This window comes from Colias eurytheme, chromosome 16, assembly GCF_061535395.1.
Source record: "Colias eurytheme isolate Ceu_HAF_F1 chromosome 16, ilColEury1 Martin Lab GWU primary, whole genome shotgun sequence".
In the NCBI taxonomy this organism is placed as follows: Eukaryota; Metazoa; Arthropoda; class Insecta; order Lepidoptera; family Pieridae; genus Colias; species Colias eurytheme.
Window position 1 is genome coordinate 8,413,479 of NC_142995.1, and position 20,291 is coordinate 8,433,769.

The following is a 20,291-nucleotide window of genomic DNA, read 5'->3' on the forward strand; positions in this document are numbered from 1 at the left end:
TAACTGGAAAATTTTCGAGGATATTATAATTCATACCGTTCAATCGTACCAAAAGTAGATTTCATCAAACTGAACTGAACCCTTATATTAGATACTGGTACGTTTCATAAACTGTGCCATTTTTTGCCTCCTATTTTCAAACGTCGCTAATTACCTACTTGTAAATATAAGCCCAAAACCAACCACATCCCAAAACACCCACTATCTAACATCTCACTAAAAAGCTGTTAATGTTACGACATGTTACACAAAACATTAAAGACACATTGGGTATAAATCACAAATTCCAAAAAAAGGACGTATAAAAGAATTTAAATTGGTTAAGAGTGATCCCATTTTGAGTAGATCCAACTATTGTTTCACGGATTGTTTGGATAACAGTCTTGGGACTGACAAAAAACATCAGGTATTGATAACGCAGATGTAAAGATATGGAAGGGACATGTTAAATTTCTCTGTAAACACTTTTTTTCTAATATCTTTCGAAATGATACGTTAAATACGGTAATTTTAAAGGTATAGAGATACCTCAGCATCTTATATCTTGATAAGTCGCCTACCTGTCTTGTTAGAACGATCAATGAAAGGTTCTAAGAAATAAAATAGATTGTTTAGGATCAATGTTACTTTGATTTCTTTTAATAACGAGCAACAGGTGATGTTATCTTTTAATTTTTAAACGTGTTTTTTATTTAATCAAATTGTTTAAATAGACGTGAAGAAGATGCGTGAAATTAGATCTTGCCTTTAACTTTCTTTTTCTTGTATCATTAGAGTATTATTACTAGACCGATTTCAATAATTCTTTAATCAGCAGAAAGATACATTTCTCCTGTGTCACATACTCTACATTTCTTATTTTATCCCACAGGGAGCTGGTACAATTTTCTAGTGTTATTATTTTACTTCTTCTTTCTAATTAATTTAAAAGTAATCGTTTCCAGTTGATAACATCTACGTACAACGCAATCCCCTTTGTTATTGATCTGCACTAAAACAACACACACTTCATTATCGTTTACTATGTTCCACTTTTTGCCTATTATCTTAGGAACAACATGCAATTGTGAAATCTTTGAATATTATTAATGTTTAACGAATGGAAATGTGTTAGAAGAAACCACGTTATAGATGATAGGTACAATTTTTTTTAATCTTTTGATATTACGTCTAACACCTTTCAAATTAAAATTCACCAAACCATCCATACTAATACAGTGAAACCTGGTTAAGTGAGACATCAAGGGACCTGCAATTTCGTTTCACTTATAGAGGTATTCCACTTACCCAGTGTCTCAGATATACAGGTATAAATAAATATCTGTCTCATTTACAGAGGGTTCCAATAATAATTTGACATTTTTCAAATAAAAATCTGTATGATAGTAAAGTGAAACTAAAACTGAAGGTAATTGAAGCTCAAAATTTGTACTTACGTACTTGGAATTACGTGTGGAATTTGTGGGTAGAATAAGAATGAGTAAACAAACAATGTTATCTCAGTTACAGAGGTTTATGCATATAAAATTTACTCGTTGTCTCAGTTATAGAGGTAACTATGATGATAAATCGAAAGAACAAATCCCAGATATAGAGGTTTACCTCGTCCCACTAACAGAGGTAATTCAGTGCCAAAGTGTTGGGACCTCAGCATGAGTTCCAGTTATGGAGGTTTCTCACTTATCCAGGTCCCACTTAACCAAGTTTCACTGTATTATAAATGCGAAAGTAACTCTGTCTGTCTGTCTGTTACTCAATCACGCCTAAACTACTGAACCAATTTGCATGAAATTTGGTATGGAGATATTTTGATACCCGAGAAAGGACATAGGCTACCTTTTATTGCGAAATATGTACCACGGGCGAAGCCGGGGCGGACCTCTAGTTAAAATATATAGCGAAGCAAAGAAACATAGGTCGTATACAGGAAAATAACTCGTAAGCCTTAGCTTATATGGATAAATAAAATATTTAAATAGTTAGTGTGAAAAGGTTAATATTACACGCAATGACTTCCTTATTAGTTAACTTCACAGGCAATAAAACATCAACTTTCAGTTAAAATTAGTCATAGATAATTACATAGATGAACGATGTAACACCATTTCATAATAGCATAATTACATAAGCTATAATTACAAGAGAAATAATATTTAGAAATTTAAAAGCACAGGCAAATTCACCCATGACAAAGGAAATGTTAAAATTGTAACTAGTAATTGAAGACAAATATAGGTAGGTATAGTATTTTCTTTTTATAAAATTAGTACCTAAAGATTTTTATAGATAAAATATATATTCAAGTTAACCGATTGCGAAATGACCGATAGTAATTTTGCAGTTTGCACTAAATCTTTTAATAGATGATCTATATAGATAGACTTTATCAATCAAAAACTTCTAAAAATGACGCACAATATGATAAACAATAATACTTATACACTGGAATTATATCAGCTTATTTAATAGAGAAGAAAAATATGTTTAGGCTTTTATTATTTAGAAATTTTACCTACTAGGTAATAGATTTGCACTAAAGGAACAGCCAATGGTAACGTCCAATTTCCTTTGAATGAAGTAGGTCTTAACTCTTAAAATATCATTAAAAAATCGATAAGGAAATCGGTAAGAAGACTTTTTTTTAAAACTAGGTAAAATGCATACAACAAAATTTATGATGTACCTATACTCTTAATTTCACAAAAACATTCTACACCAAAATATTCAAACAACAAATCCAATCAATTTATATTCACTTTTATCTAAGAATGGCTATTCCACTAAGATATTGCTAGCGGCACCTTACATAAGCGATGAGATCTATGAATCACTCCATACCACGAATTGGGTCAACGACCTGTTACATAACGCAATCAAATTCAATTATGTTTTAGCTTGTGTGTTTTCAGTGAGAATTTCAGTATGGTAATTGGTATTGCTAGATTTTGTAGGATCGGTCTATAAACAAGTTTTTAAGAAATAAAATATGTACGTATAAATACAATAATATTATCAGAATGAGTGATAGTAGTAAGATTGCAAAACTTCTTGGTAAAAAAAATAGGAAAAAATAGTCTTTTAAAAATCTATCGTAATTCGTAAGAGAAATCGAGATGGGAAAACTTCACACTATGTTTTTTGTGAGTCCTTGACCTTTTTCCCTTTAATAAGTTACTAAATTCATTTCTTAACGGAATATTACATTTCTCTCAGCATTTCTTTCACATATTACATTCAATTTCAATACATTCATCTTGCCCACTATAAACGTAAAAATAATCCCATCAAAAACATCCTGTAAAAAACCCAAGTCTCGCAGCTCAGTCTTTCTACCGTCAAAAGTTGTGAGATCCATGTAATACCAAGTCGGTTAATCTATTTAGTATGTATTTAGTATGTCAAGTAGACTTGAAGGACCTTCTGTCTTAAGTTATTACATAAGTTATTATCATGCCAATATTAAAAATATTTAACGTTTTAAACAAATAGATCGACTTGGACATCGCTTGATTTGATTATTAGTATGTATCACACTACACAGCACGACGGGCCAGCGACCAACAGGAACGAGAGTTTCAATCGCGTGAGGCGCGAGAGACTAAAGAATCTAATATAATATTGTAATATTCATTTTGTTTTCATGCGATGTCCAAGTCGATCTATTTGTTTAAAACGTTAAATATTTTTAATATTGGCATGATAATAACTTATGTAATAACTTAAGACAGAAGGTCCTTCAAGTACACACTAAATAGATTAACCGACTTGGTATTACATGGATCTCACAACTTTTGACGGTAGAAAGACTGAGCTGCGAGACTTGGGTTTTTTACAGGATGTTTTTGATGGGATCTCACTTCTTTTTGTAGAGCCTTTCTTTTTGATACCACCACCAACCACCAACTGCATAAATAACTTTGTAATCCCATATATTTATATGGGATTACAAAGTTATTGATGCAGTTGGTGTATTTGGAAAACTGGACCGAAATTACAAAATATTTAAGTTTTCCCATGATTAAGACACTAAACTCTATATGTATTCCAAATATGAAGCTTCTAAGTCTGCTAGAAGTGCCTTGGACTTTTGATGATCGGTGAGTCAGTGAGTGACAAAATTTAGAAACTTTAACAAGTTGTCATTCTTAAACTACTGGTTCAAATTGACTGAAATTTTAAATATTCCGTGTTTATACAATGCCGGATTAGTTACTGAAGATTCAGGTTTCTTGCTTTATCCACAACCGAATTATAGGGGGTCGAAAAAGGCCCGAATTGCTTCGAGAAAAGGATGGTACGGCCGTGCCGCTTTTTTTTTGCTCGACTTGGCGGGGGCACTGCCGTGCCCCCAGATCCTAGCATATTAACCAAGCCACACCACCTACCAGCAGATGTTTCATACGCTATTCAAATACGATGCAGTTGAATAAATAACTAAAGGAATTTACAAGGAGCTGATAAGTGATATGATAACGAAGATTTAACACCATAACAAACACTGTTACACCAATTTCATCGTCAGCTGCTTACCTGTGTATGGGAAAAACGAACTTATACGCAAGCAGGTAAAGATGATGTTTCCTTGTATGTTTTAGGATGAGTTGTGCAATTTCAGCCGCCGACGGCCGTTGACACTGAAGAATGATCTATAAATTTGAAAAGTATAAGGATGGGGTAATTTGTATATGATAAAGATGCAAATTTACTTCACTAGTAATATCGATAAACAACGAGCGAGAGAATAAGTAAGCCGTATTAAGTAGGTATATAAAACGGAAAATACTTGGCATAGAATAATAAAATAAAAAAATACGTGTGGCACTCGAGGACTGTCGTGGTAAAGCTATTTCATAGCTTGGCATCGCTGTGCCGATTGGAGTGAGGGATGTTAGGTTTTTTCGTTACGGAATTTTTACATTCTGTCGCCGCGCTCAAGGCCCGCGATAGAAGCTATGCAATAGCTTAAAAACAGGACATACATTTATATGATAATACACGTAGCCACCGGTAACTACTAGTTAATAATCTCATAAATCAATATATTAACTAAAACTAAAAAAATCCCTTTTCTAAAGCTAAATGAAGCTGCAAGTTCACGCACCATTATGCACTAACTACTGAGCCCATACGATTTGCATTTACATGATTTTTCGCTCTATCGGCCCATCGAATTTAAAACCAGCAGACCAAAACAACGGAATCAATATATTATGTACATGTAAATGAAAAAATCTAGATTGAAATTTAATATTTATATTAGGTAGTTACCTATTTTTTGATGGGCAAAATTCACCAAATCATCTTAGGGTAGTATTTAGTAGAGCTTTTTTCTTATCATAGAGTAGTTTTATTATTATAACATATTAATTAATATGTAGACATTGTCCGCTTACGTATTATTGTTTAAATTTAAAATTTTAACTACTATTATACCTAATGTATTAATATGCTAGAAAAAATATCTATAAGTAGGTTAATAAATTTCTTTCAACTTTGCCCTTCCGTGAACTTACACATTAATTCCATAAATCTCCAATCCAAAATATCTCAAAATCACATCCAATTTAATGCAGTCGTTCCTGCGCTGCGTCATGCGTACCTATACAAACATTTGCTGTTACCTCTTTAGTAAGATCCCACGCTTTATATGCAAATTAGATTTGGTGATATCATGATTATTAAAACATGATTTATATACTTCACACGAAAACGACAATATTAAAAAAAATTACTTGACGGATTTTCGTGGTCCGAATTCAACTTTGAAAATCAGGATCAATGTTTAGGGTCGCTTTTATCAATCTGTTAAAACTTATTTCAAAATGCACAATATATCACTTTTTGTAGATTATAATAAGCAAAAAAAAAAATTATACCACATGATACGGTATTCATTGCAAATTCACGCGGCCTAAATACCTACGTTACAAATTCTATTTTTAGCTTACTATTCAGAATATTGTTGAAATTCAACTAACATAACCTAGATATTTCCAATCACAAACTAACAATAAAAAAATATCTAGTCAAACATTAAAATACATTTGCATTTTATCTTTCAAATACATCATTAATACAATGGTGTTTAATCAAAATGCATTGCGTTTCAACTTTCAATGAATGAATTAGTCTTGCTATGTGTGTGTATGTATATGCATATCTAGGTATGTGTGTGCGTGTATATGCATATCTAGATATGTGTGTGTCTGTGTGTGCATGTATATGTGTTCGTAGATGTGTGTATATGTATATGCGAGTATTTGTGTATGTCTGCGTAAACGCATAGAAGAAAAAAACGTCGATCGCTGCATGAGTAGCCTCACTGTTTGGGACCTAGAGGTTGTATTACGTATTGCGATGGCAATTAACAACATTAAAATACAAGTTATTTTTAATAACCAGTTCATATTGCGAACCTTCATTATTACCTTGGCCTTGTAAGAAAATAAAATTTTTATAATGATAGCCCACCTGGTCGTTATTGCCGAAAATATACGCCGTTAAAAAATATTTCAATGTAACTACGTAAAGGTTATCACCGAGAATAACATTAACATTGTTTTTTTTAAATGAGTAAATGAGATCTAGATTTTTGTTTGCCGAATATCATCGTCGTTCGTCATTGTTTCCATTACATTATCTATTACGTATATTGCAAATCACTCAATTTAATTTATCATAATGTAAATAAACTGTTTACAAACTGTGGCGCTAAAAACCGTCACATCTATTCAAAACATCATACAAACTACAATAGCCATTCTTCTGTTTTTACTTACACAATTTGATGCCTTATTAGCCTTATAATTCCATGGCAATGTCTATTGCTATCAACACGTAATCCCACAGTTTAATTGAATCGGTCGCGCGTTGACCCCACACCGAAGGGAACCTAATGCCACTTTAATTGTTCATTATAACAAAATAACTATGTTTAATCAATATTGGCATGCACATTGGTCTAACATGCTGACGATTTATGTTCATAATTATAAACAAAAAGTTGAATAGAAGGTTTTTCTTCGTAAGTGTAAACATTAACAGTGAACAGGAACTTTTTCTACGTAAGTATACTTGCTAGTAGGAATGTATTTTATTTATTAACTATAGCTGACCCTGCAAACATTGTTCTTATGATACTGCACTAATCACTTCTGAATATAAAGATAGTTAACGACTAACCTAACTAATATACACAAAAAGTTCATAAAAATCAGTGTAGGCGTTTCGGAGAAGTCGTAGCAGTTTGCTACCAAAAACTGTGACATAAGAATTTTATAAAGGATTTAGTTCGTAAGCTTATATCATAAACATTGGCCCCTTTTTATATCTCACTATAAAAAATCTTAAAATTTGTATGAAGATGTAAACTATGATAACATATCTCTGTCCTCTTATCCTCATATAATTTCACTCTAATTTTAGTTTCCAGCGTAATCAAGAACCATTGCGTCACAACACACAACTCACAAGTCATACGAACATTAAAGGTCATTGCTAGCAATTTTACGCTACACAATTACTGAGGGTTGTCCTATCGAGCGTCTTAGTGTGCGTCCACACTGAATGCGCGGTGGCGGCGGCCTAGGCGGGCGCGACGAGCGGGCGCTCGCGGTGGCCACACCGACGCGCGAGCTCAAGTAGCGGTTCGACGTTTTTCGGGTGTTGCAAACTTTGGACGATTTGCTATTTTTACTGGACAGTCCGATTTTGAGATGAGATCATTATAGAAGTTGTACTCGAAATAAATAAAACAGAGGAATAACGGGTGAATCTTATATGAAGAATTGAGATTATACCCTACAAAATTACTGTGGTGTATATAAGTGTTTTAGATTGAATCGAACTTATAAATAAAGAAGTTTCACTTCAACAATTAAGTATTTACCGCTATTTTACGAAAAATAATAAAGGATATAATATAAGAAGTCGAGCGACAAGACCGAACTGGTTTGATACCCCCGCCGTCCGCGCATTGGGTCGCTTGCTGACTAGGCCCGTAGTGTGGCCAGAACGCGCGGATAGGAGAGTTTGAAAACTACGCGCGCTGGCTCGCTCATTACCGTCGCACTAGGCTTCCGCCAAAGTCATTTCAATGTGGACGCAAAGGCGCGTTTCATACGTTTGATATTTCGCGCCCGCCGTCGCAACCGCGCTAGGCTCGCAGTGTGGACTTGCACTTATATTTAGAATTGACCGTTGTATAATTCTGATTGATGCTATATTACTATAGTGGAAGCGTCTATGAAAGGACAACTATTCCATTTAGAAACTGTTTAAATGTAAAGCCCTATAGATGATAGAAAAATGGTTTATAATAAAAAATGCGTATAAACATCACGTTTTATTTGATAAGTTAATTAATTATTATAGGCCTCCTTTTTCCTTCAACTTTACACATTTACACGCTTTTTCTGCAACTTCACAAATCTACACACTACATTTCAAGTCGGAACTTACATTAGGTATATACGCACCTTCATCCGATTTATAATTGCCTACTAAAGGCTATTTAGCAAAGCGTCACTGTTTTTAATACCAAAATCTTAAACACCTGCTATTATGCTATACGTCGTTAACCTGACAAACTCCAGAAGCACCCATAAACAAGGCTAACAAATTATTCAGCTCGACAGCATTGCGCCATGTCAGTAATGTTTCCTTTGTAAAAACTACAGCCATTGTTTGGCAGCGTATTGTTATTATAATGTATGTTAAGTGCATTTGGGACTCGCAACTACAAGCTCCTGCACATTCTTGGTTTGAGCTTTCTCTGCTTACTTGTTGTTCTACGTCGCTATTCATAGAGGTGTCGCCTGATTCTGTGAGTATTGTGAACGTTATTAACATTAATTTCTGGTTATTTATTTAAAATATTGTCCGAGTAAAAAATTCAATTTGAACAAGATCCAGGCTACCATCGGAAGGCGTTGTAGGAATATTTCGTCTCTTTAGTTTTAATATTGACTCTGTTATGTCACTACAGATTTGCTTCCCCATCTAACATGATCAAATATAATTGGCACAAAGCAGAAGAACACTTGTAACTACACAATGCAAATACAACAATAATTGTCTAAGTAACAACTCTGAGAAACAACCTATCGATAGACATCATCGATCGAAAGCCTGATAACACTTGACATAATTGATCATAAAGTAAGCTCTGCACACGCTGCTAAAAAAGGAGTCCAAGCGGCATACAAAGGCATTATAAAATGTACAATTAACACAAAAAGCCCTCCTATAATCACTCAATTAGAGCTGCAATTAATCAAAGAACAGTACAATCGGGCCGCACTCGGGGGAAGCTAATTACTAATTACTGAAGTATCGTTAATTCCATGTGTTGTATCTTGGGCTTATTTCTGTTGCACTTGTGTTGAATGTAACACGATTCTCTTCTATTACAACATATCATTGCAATCGGAATAAAGATACACCGTTGAGTTTAATGTAGTAAAAGATGTTATGAATTTTGAAGTTAGGGCTCGCTATTAGGTGCTTTTTAGTCAAAATATTCATGTAAAAGGCAAAGATATACTACGGTACATTAAAAAAAAAATAACAAGAATTAACAGTAGTTACGTATTATACGTACGCGTACGTATAATATTACTTGTATCCAGTTTTCCTAAAAACAACACAAACATCGCTCATCAAAAAGTATTACTTAGAACAATATAAAACACAAATAACCCAACCAATAACATCTATTTACACATTCTATTCCTGGCGTCGTAGCGATCGAAACAAAAATTACGACCGCAAATCATGAATATTCAAGAGATAATAAAACCGTATCCTGCTTGCGTTTACAAATGAGCATAAATACCGATCACGTTACAGCTGATTCTATAGAACCATTCACACAAGTGGACGATCTATTGAACTGAATGATTTGTGAACGAGTCTCGAAGGACCTTTGTGTGACCAACTCGATTCCCAATTGATCTAATTGTCGTGTTTATTGTTTAAGCGTACATTAAGAACTGTTAATTGTTTAAAGGCTTGGTTATAGCTTTTTAAATCTATACTAATATTATAAAGCTGAAGAGTTTGTTTGTTTGTACTTGCGTTAACAAATTTACATAAGTAGTAAATACCGATCACATTACAGCTGATTCTATAGAACCATTCAAAGAAGTGAACGATCTATTGAACTGAATGATTTGTGAACGAGTCTCGAAGGACCTTTGTGTGACCAACTCGTATGAGATAGAAGGTTTCCCAATTGATCTAATTGTCGTGTTTATTGTTTAAGCGTAGATGAGCTATTTATAAAGGCTTGGTTAAACCTTTTTAAATTAAATTAATAATTTATCCATAGCTAACTAAAACCCTACTTGTGCTTACAAAATTATATCTACAAGAAGTTTGAAGACCCACGCTTAATTAGTATATAATGTAATTATGGTTTCTGAACAAATTAACAAAATTATACAAAACATATTTAACAAAATCACGTTTTTAGCACGGAACAATGATACAATCGCACATTTCAAGACTAACAACATAATGAAGTCATTATCGTATGATAAATGTTAATATTATGTATGGAGCTTAAATATAATGTAATTAAACGCGTTTGAAATTCAAATACAGCTTATAAATGCGGAAAACAAAAGAAAAAGGTAAATATTTTCGGCATTTTTTAAACTTTCTTAAACGCTCGTAAAAACGGTGAAGATAATAAATTGTATGTGATTACCTACTTAATTAAGGTTGATTACAAGTGTACCTACAAATGTACATTTAAGATTAATAAAAAAAGAAACCGTAAATATAACTAGCTTTATACAAACAACCAATTGTGTCATCTAAACAGTTCAAGCGTAACAAAAGAAAGAAATTATTTACAAAAACAACAATAAAACGCGTTAACAAATAAAGTAAAACGACTCAATAACTAGGTAATTTCTACAAACTTCAACGATCTCGTTAAAATAACAAAAACTAGTATCGTCGTCTCGCCAACTGGATCGAATTAATTTTTTATCGCAAAGAAATTCTATTACAACTACAAATTCTATTTCAATTTCTATAACCATGACTCATTGTAAAAAGGTCGCTTGAAGGCCAACTTGCTCCATAAATGGTGGTACAAATCTATTACGGGCACTTATAAATAAATAAAACTTTATGTTATCATCAAAGCGAGGATTAAACATAAACTGTTTCTGTAGTACTAAAATAAAACTTAAGTACAATTTGTAAGAAATTTACAATAAATAAATATATTAAAGGGAAGATGATAAGTTCGAAATGTAAATCGACCATTATATTAGGTAATAAATTGTATTCTATTATTGTTATTACCTATCTAAACAAAATTTCTTCCAATTTGGAAATAGATGTTAGGTAGTTTAAAAGTTAAAACCCTGTGAAAAATCATCCTGAAAATAATTACTTATAAAAAAGTAAAAAAAAAAGAAACTAACCTCGACCTTCAGAACGTCATTAAAATATACTGCACCTATAATTATTTTCCTCAAGAATATCAAGAATTGAGGAAAGACCTTCTATCTACAGTACTATCCGATCACAAAGCAATCAGAAAGTTTCTAAAACAACATATTCAACAAAAGCAACACCATTGTTTCCTCATCAATTTTTATTACCTCCAATCTATCTACAGCATAGATGATCTAAAGATATAGACATAGACATGTATCGCTTTCTAAATAACAGTTCATTTGATCCTAACAAGGCTCATGCAGTTCGCATGCTAGATTGCCCTTAATATGCAGGGGAAGTAACGAAATTATTGCATCCGTACACTCTAATTGTAGGGAACAATCCGCTGGCTTCCTTGCGCGAGTGTTTGAAAATTATTCGCAACGATCCTTTGTGAGGTGAGTTTAATAATGCGTGGATATCGGCTTGTTAAGTGAAATCTAGTCTAAATTATTAGGTAGCTTTCCGCCCGCAGCTTCGCAGCAAAGAAAAACCTGCATAGTTCCCGTTCCTGTGGGATTTTCGGGATAAAACCTATCCTATGCGTTAGATCTAGATACCTATAATTATAGTGAAAGTTGTTATATGTTCATTCTGTTATAAGGAATAACTTTATTGAGAAGTTTCATTAAACCTGTGGCGGCTGAGATCAGTAGCATCAGTTATGCAAATATTAGCATAGATTAACGTTTAATAGGGTCTTCAATTTCATTAGAAACTTTGCAATATTATTATTTGACTCATATTAAACCGTTTAATAAAATAAAGCTTATTTCTATCTAGATACCACGAGAGAAAGAAATCACCAATTGAAGCTAGTTCACAAAGTCCAAAAAAATCGATAATTACTGCTAATTAGAAATTATCCCAAGAAAGTTGCACAGTGTACCACCGGTATTACATTGACAAGTTTCTTCAATTGCATTCTTGCAAGGTATCATGTGGTTATAGAATTTATTCTCTGCGGAGGCGGGCTAGGCGTGTCTGGACCGGCCTTTACATTAATAACGTTCATACAATCTATCTCTTACATTCATTCGATACAATACATTGTACACTCGGCTTAACAATGGGCACATTTATTTTGTAACAAGATTTATGGAAACACTCTTGTTCGCGACGTTATCGGTGCAAGGCACTTAATTCAGAGTCTTTGAATATCTTACCTTTCAATGTATATTTCAATTCCTAATAGTCAATTAATACACAAGATAAAGATAACCAGACCCTTCTGAAACTAAATCTACATTACTGGTTCGTCGTTCGACAACTCCTCTTTCCTGAACTACACAGAATTTCAATAGAAGATAATGCAATGTCATCAATTTATAGAAAGTACACCTCTCCAACTAGCCATTATTTTAAGAAATTCTACCATCAGCGGTCACGATGCTCAATCAAGAAAAACGCAACAAAATTAGCTATCGATTTCAACCGTTCCACTAGCCCCAACTTTTACTTCATGCGGTTTGCCACACTGATTACGGTAATTACATTTCACATAGCCGTATCACATGTACTACGATGTGAAAGTAGTTCTATTTCAGCTGTACTTATAAACGAACCGATCGGATAGTACAAAACTATTTACTGTAATCTATCCGTGGTGCTCCGTCATTCGAGACGTAATTGGGCAAATTATGGGAATGTGGACATAATGGTATAATTTATAGCGATAATAAAGTGCTCAAATTGTATGTAAAGTAGATATGTAGGTGTAATAGTGCCTTAGGAAAGGTCTTTCTCTCCAGTACAGTACGGAGAAGAATCTTAATGAAGAAGATATAAATAGATGAACGAACGTAATGTGCATTGAAGTAGATATACACGAGTAATGTTGCAGAAATCAACTAAAATATTCGTATATAATTTTTGTATAAAAAATTAACATTTAAGCTAACTAAATAACATATGGATGGAAATCACCGTAAACTGCCAAATTACCAATTGTTGAATGCATCAATTGAGGACAAATAATATAGGAAACACAGCACGATCATACCTCAGATAAATATACGATTTTAATTCCATACATTACTATTGAGTACTGGCCATTGCAAAATATATATTTTATAAATGTGCAGCAATTGGCAGCCCTCAATTACTCTTACCACCGCGAATAAAAATTAATGGACGCGTATTTCCCACTGATTGCGTTTATTTCTCTTCCTACCTCACACTTTAACGTCCAGCAATGCAATTTATTCACTGTTATTTAATAACACTTTTCCCTTCTGTAAGACTGATATTATACAGGTACAAAGCAAATCACAGGGTTGGCACACACTAAGTAATTAATGTGCCTATTCCGTTCTATTATTCTATAACATTATTTATTGACATTTCTAAGGGTGAACCTCCTTAATAGTGATACAACACTAGTAAATAGATAAGTAGAATTGTATATAGAATACATTTAAATTCTACAGGAAATAATCATAATATATTCAATGATAAAATATCAAACAACTGCAATACCAACGAATATTAACACCTTGGCCACGGACACCGGCGGCGCGACCGACGGCGCGACGGGCGGCGCGGCAAGTCGCGCGGCGCGGTAAGCACGCCACGGGCAGTTGCGTTCGCCGCCGCGACCAGTGTAGACGAGGAGACGAGATGGCTTTATCAAAGTTAGCTCGACGTTGTTTGGAGAGAAGCAGCTTTTTTGCTCAAGATTTAATGTTTGGAAGATATAGTGGAGTACACGAATTAAATAGAAATCGTGTTACAGACCGAGAATTCCACCAAAAATATGAAAAATATAGGCATGATGAAAAATTATGTTGCGGGTGGCTAGACTTCCAAATAGCTGGTCTAGCTAGAATTTCTGCAATAAAAGCTTCCGTCTCCATTTTCGCGAAAAAAAAACAAACTATTTTAAATTAAGTTCGCTCCGGGAGTAGTCGCCGCGTCTGCCGCTCGACTCCGTGGCCTGCGCCGTAATAACTCATACATTTGTTTCGATCGCTAGTCGTGCCGCGCGATTCGCTCGGGGAAATTCGCCGGTCGTCTCGCTGGTCGCCGCTGCGCGTGGCATGCCCAGTACATTTCCATACATTTGATTCATTCGCAAGACGCGCCGCCAGTCGCGCCGCGCGAATTTTCGCTATAGCGAATTGTCCGTGGCCAGCACGTAAGGTTAAACTCCTCACTCCGCGGTGTAGAAACAAACAATAGCCATAGCATCATTTTCTTGTTTTAGATAAGTGGCAACCCTAACACAGGGTATCTTTGTACAATCACGATACGTGTACTCGTGGGTGTACAACATTAAGAACACATAAATCCACCACAGGCATTAATTACAAAAGGACACCATGCACGTCCTACGGTGTTTATTTCATTATGCCCAGATAACGCTCGAAACTGATTTATCGATCTCGATAATACATGAGTAATAAGAGCTGTAAAACAAATATAGTTTGAGGTAAAAATAATCTATTTAGGCGTGATGATAACATTTTAAAATTCGCGTTAATGATAATTGATAACCAACTTGATAAGAGTGTATTCTTATTTCAGAAATCTAATGCTTTTATGATTTCTTTTTTTATTATCCATACTAATATTATAAATGCGAAAGTAACTCTGTCTGTCTGTCTGTTACTCAATCACGCCTGAACTACTGAACCAATTTGCATGAAATTTGGTATAGAGATATTTTGATACCCGAGAAAGGACATAGGATAGGTTTTATCCCGGAAATCCTACGGGAACGGGGTTTTCTCTGAAAACGCGGGCGAAGCCGCGGGCGGAAAGCTAGCTCAGAATAAAAAAGAAAACTTTTTCTTATAACAGAGGACAATGTATCGGTGACATAAACAGAAAAATATCTATTAAATACGTCAATATTCATTTTTTATTGAAACGCCGACGCATCGAATTTAAAAAAAAATAGTTTACCCACAATACTATACAAATGAGACAAACCACAATAAACATAATCATATCACAAATGACAGTTTCAGATAACTCTAACACAAATGTAATACATAAATTACGTGCGTTATCCATAACCGATACCATTCCAAAGCAATCGATTTAATAAGGATCGATTGAAAAGCAATCTACATTTATATAGACCCGCCGGTGGTCCGTTGAATAAAATCGATTATCAATAACTTCGTTTATATGTTAACGTATCGGTTACCTTGACATTGGGTTGTTCACCTTTCATAGTTCTTGAGTCATGTTTATTTGGACTGCTGCTACGCTAAGGGCACTTTCAAATGTTTCGAGTCGGACGACTGCGGTGCCGAAGCGGTGCGTTAGTTCTACGGCGCACGGATGATCCTCTTTTTTCATACAAAACGCTCGGTGCGGCAACAAAACGGCGCCGGTACCGCGAACGCTCGCAGCACGAAACGCATAAATTGAAACCGCCCTTATAGTTTGATGTGACAACTTATAGTTTGTGGTGTTTTTATTTATGTTTCGTTTACGTAATATGACAATGTTTTGCTTTCGTTTTGGTCACTTGAAATTTAACACTATTTTTAGGAGATGAAAGTCGAAATTCCACTGTGCTTGGAAAGGAAAAATCCTTTGTAATAAATTACTGAGCTGATAAATATAGAAACTATAAAAAGCGCCATACAATAGAAACTAGCAATTTCCTGGTAAACAGTTTTATTGCAATTATCATAATAAAAAGCTAGTCGAGAATGGTATATTATTAGAAATCTAATATTTATCAAGATTCTTCCCTAAGAATGAAATAATTTACATTAAAATTCAAAGCCATGAATTACACGCACAGCTAGTTAAAACAGCTTGTAACATAATACTTGATTTCACTCCAGTTTAAATCTATTCTCGTGCAAATTCATACCAAAACGGGATCAACACATTAGCGCGAAAATGGAGTATCAAATAACATGCGAAAACTAACAATTTAATGCCGCATATAGCAGCTTCCGGGGCTCCTTCCCGACGGATTATATTTCGCTCCGGGCACTTAATATTGGTCTAGACGCGGTCTGGATTACCGCATTCACCCACATCCTAACGCAGGATGGCATAGTTAATGTTAATTTTATGCGAGAACGTGTTCAACACGCTATTTCCTTATTGTTTAGACGTTTATAATGTTGGAAATTGGAATAGAAACCAGAGCGCGGAGTCTTTTATTCTTCAAATCGTTCATTATGGGCCGTAACCTAAACCAGTTAAGACATAAAAGCAGGTTTATTGTAGGAGTTAGCGAATACGTCGATTTGAGGAAACAATAAAGTTTCCTTCCTGAAATATACTATAACTATAGAATATACTATTGAATAAATAGCTATGACCTACGAATTGTTTTCCGCCTATAGTTTACTAACGACCACCCACGACGGCTGGGAAAAGCTAGGGAATATTATGCTGTTCTAGTTCTCCTTTATGTTCGTCACTAAACATAATATTTTGATTTATAACTAATAAGGATTTTGCTTACGTATAAGTTTAAGTTTATTGTCAGATTCAGAGTTTTAGATCTATTAGAAATTTTGCTCGTTTTGGTCCAAATTCCAATTTTCAAGATTTAGAATTTATGGATTTTAAGGATAGGCTTTAATTCCATGGTGAACTCAAACTAAACAGCTCATATGTTTATTTTATGTCCATTCCTACCTTCCCCAAGTAAAGTTTTCCAAATGTGACATTCATAAATCCGTAAATACACACATTTCCATCCCAACCAAATGAACACGAGCAACCTGCTATGAGAATCCTGGAAGCTGAGCGTCTAATTATAATTGCCATTTAACCTCGAAGCTGCGGCGGCTTTAATCTTAAAACAGAAGCAAAGGTTCAACCGATATGGACATACACAAGCGGTGTGCAAAAGCCATTTAGTTTTGCCTTCGTCATCTAAAAGCAAGGAACTGTTTTTTGGCTTTTCATTATGCACAATTATTACAAACATACGAATATGATGAATAGCCAAAAAAACTTGTAGTAGTGAGGTAATGGTATTATTTCATTTGTAAAGCATTTATATTTGAAACACACCTTCAGATTTCAAGTTCAGATACATCGCTTATACTAACTGACAAATGCCTGTCTTCCTGCGACATTCGTTAAGATCCATACAGTCCTTTCGAAACATAAGACACTTCTTAGTTCTTACCAACATTCACATGCCGGCCACTTCATTCATTACACGTCCATGTGTTGAATATTTAAGTCGATACTCTTACCCTGCCCTTGGATCACGAAATTTGGAGGGCATTACTCAATCGCGACGTTCGGTGACTGGTTAATTAATAACGGCCTGGGAATACTGTTAGTGCTGCTTTCAATTAACACGAGTGTATGTAATTGTTGTGATTCCACGTGAACCATTTAATGGGACCACAATTTTACAATGTAAGAGGGCGGCCGTGTAATTATACATAATTATTACTTCTATTCTTTCTTAGAGAGAACTTTCCTAAATTTGGTACTTGAGTTGTTAGATTCGCACGAAGAATGTATAAATTTTTCATGGGTAGTTATACTCTATCTTATGGGCCCTCTTCACAATGATTGACCCAACAAATGATCATCGATGTTTGCCGTCATTACAACGATTATGAAAATACATCTACAATGAGGGCCTATCATAGATATTTGGGTATCTACACTATGGTGATTGTCTTTACTCGCCCAACACTGTCCATAGTGGAAAGGACCCATTATACAAACACATCCTCCAAACCAAAACAAATCCAAGCTCCAGTACTCTCTACGTTTGTCTCTACCGCCTTGCGTGAGGTACTTGTTCCCTGCTGTGTTATCTCTAAGTATTTGCACACATCAAAGGATCCAGATGCACTGCAGAGCACCGTTAAGTGGCACGTCGGATATAGCAGCTGATAGCACGCACAAATAAACGCCGAAGTGTGAACACGTGGGAACTGTGCGTGAATTAGCTCAGCCTGTATCGATTAAGGACAGTTCGGAAGGTCCGTAAAGGACACTTCAGTTCTTTAATTCGCTGCTTAAAGTTAAAGAGTACGATGATAATGATATGATTAAAATGGCCAAGCAAGATTTAAATGTGGAATAATTTTTGGTGTAAAAGAAATTCAGTGAATGCGTGGTGGAAAACGATTTACAGATATGCTAGAGTCGAAGTATTGATGGAAAACTGTTAATAAGGACAGAAATATTATAAGACATAAGGCATAAAGCCATCAAATGTTAAATATAAACATTCCTATTAGATAAATATTTTTCAAGTTCTGATAAATTAACTATAAAACGTGCTTACAGTACTATAAAAAGCCAACTTGTAATCTTGTAAATAGGACAAAGTATATAAATTGTAAGCAATAATGTCGTTTTTGAATAGTAATTCTGAAATTGATGGATTTTATACGGTACAGAGGAAATAAACTGATAATAAAACTTTATTAACTATGGCTATTAACCTAACAAAATGTTACTGCAATAGAATTGTCACTACAACTGTATTTTATCATAACATTGAATGGCAAAAGTATACGTTCATCATCATCAACCCATTTTTATTCTCATGCCGGTATGGACCTGGCTTTTCTTTGAAGCAACTACAACTACGACACTTGTAGTTAATCGATTTTTTTTTAATAAATAAAGATATTTATACACAATGTAGCAATTTACGATCCAGACTCGCAAGATTAAACTCTGCCACCCGTAAGGATTTTCAATTTGCATAAAACATGGATATTGCAATTCTATATCCATACTAATATAATAAATGCGAAAGTAACTCTGTCTGTCTGTCTGTTACTCAATCACGCCTTGACTACTGAACCAATTTGGATGAAATTTGGTACCTATACCTAGAGATATTTTGATACCTGAGAAAGGACATAGGATAGGTTTTATCCCGGAAAACTAACTTTAACCCTACGGGAACGGGTTTTTAGTTGAAAACGCGGGCGAAGCCGCGGGCGGAAAGCTAGTGTGATATAAATACTGAATCTGAATTGAAACTTCTTCATACCAATTTGATATAGCACGAACTAACAAAAAATATACACTTTTTTGGAACTCGTGTACAGCTGAGATTATTGTAGAATACATACTTAATATTCTTCTATAAATTAATTCAAATCATGCATAGAGAACACGATCATATCTCATAAAAATTCAAAAACATAGGTATTTATGGTAGAGCCAGAAATAGCTTCTTGAAATGTTACATACATTATTTTGTTCATTGAAACCATTTTATTTAAAGAATGACACGCGTAAAAATAGAAAATTGTTGATTACCATCACACGTAGGTACTAGGTAACTACTTCTTGTATACATGCTACTACATAATATTATAAATCCGAATGTTATTTGAACATGGCGATTTATATTTATCTGTTGTTGTTTGTAGGTCAAAAACTACTGAACTGTCAGTATCAGTAGACTGGTAAGTTTTGTATTTGGCTGATACTCGATGTAGGTAACATCTGTGGTAAATGGTAATATGCAATTTGGTCGATACTTGACTGACAATAAAATAAGCGTATGCCGAGCACACGTGTCAGAAGTGAAACTTCTTTGGCAAGATTACCAAGATACCAAAATCGTCGCCTTACTCCATGACGTGACGGTATTGTCATGACGCGACTTTGAAATTTTATTCTGAACGCGCCTAAAGATGTTTCACTTTAACAACATAATACAATTATTGAAGGTACATAGTGTCAGAAGCCGGATATAATCAATGAAAGAAACCTCTCCCATATTTTCATACAGTCGATTTGCTAAGTGGCAACTTCTAAGGCAACATTGTAGAGACAATGTGCCGCTAATTATCTCCAGCCAACATGTTCTTACCATAAAGATAAGGTGGGCATTAAGTCGCTATTGCGTCCCCACT

At 34.5% G+C, this 20,291-nt stretch overlaps 1 protein-coding gene across 1 annotated transcript in view; it reads right to left on the reverse strand.

Moving 5' to 3' along the window:
• LOC149901970 (putative phosphatidate phosphatase) overlaps window positions 1-20,291 on the reverse strand; it is an 87,897-nt gene that overhangs the window by 54,619 nt on the left and 12,987 nt on the right. The gene's annotated exons all lie outside the window — the stretch shown is intronic.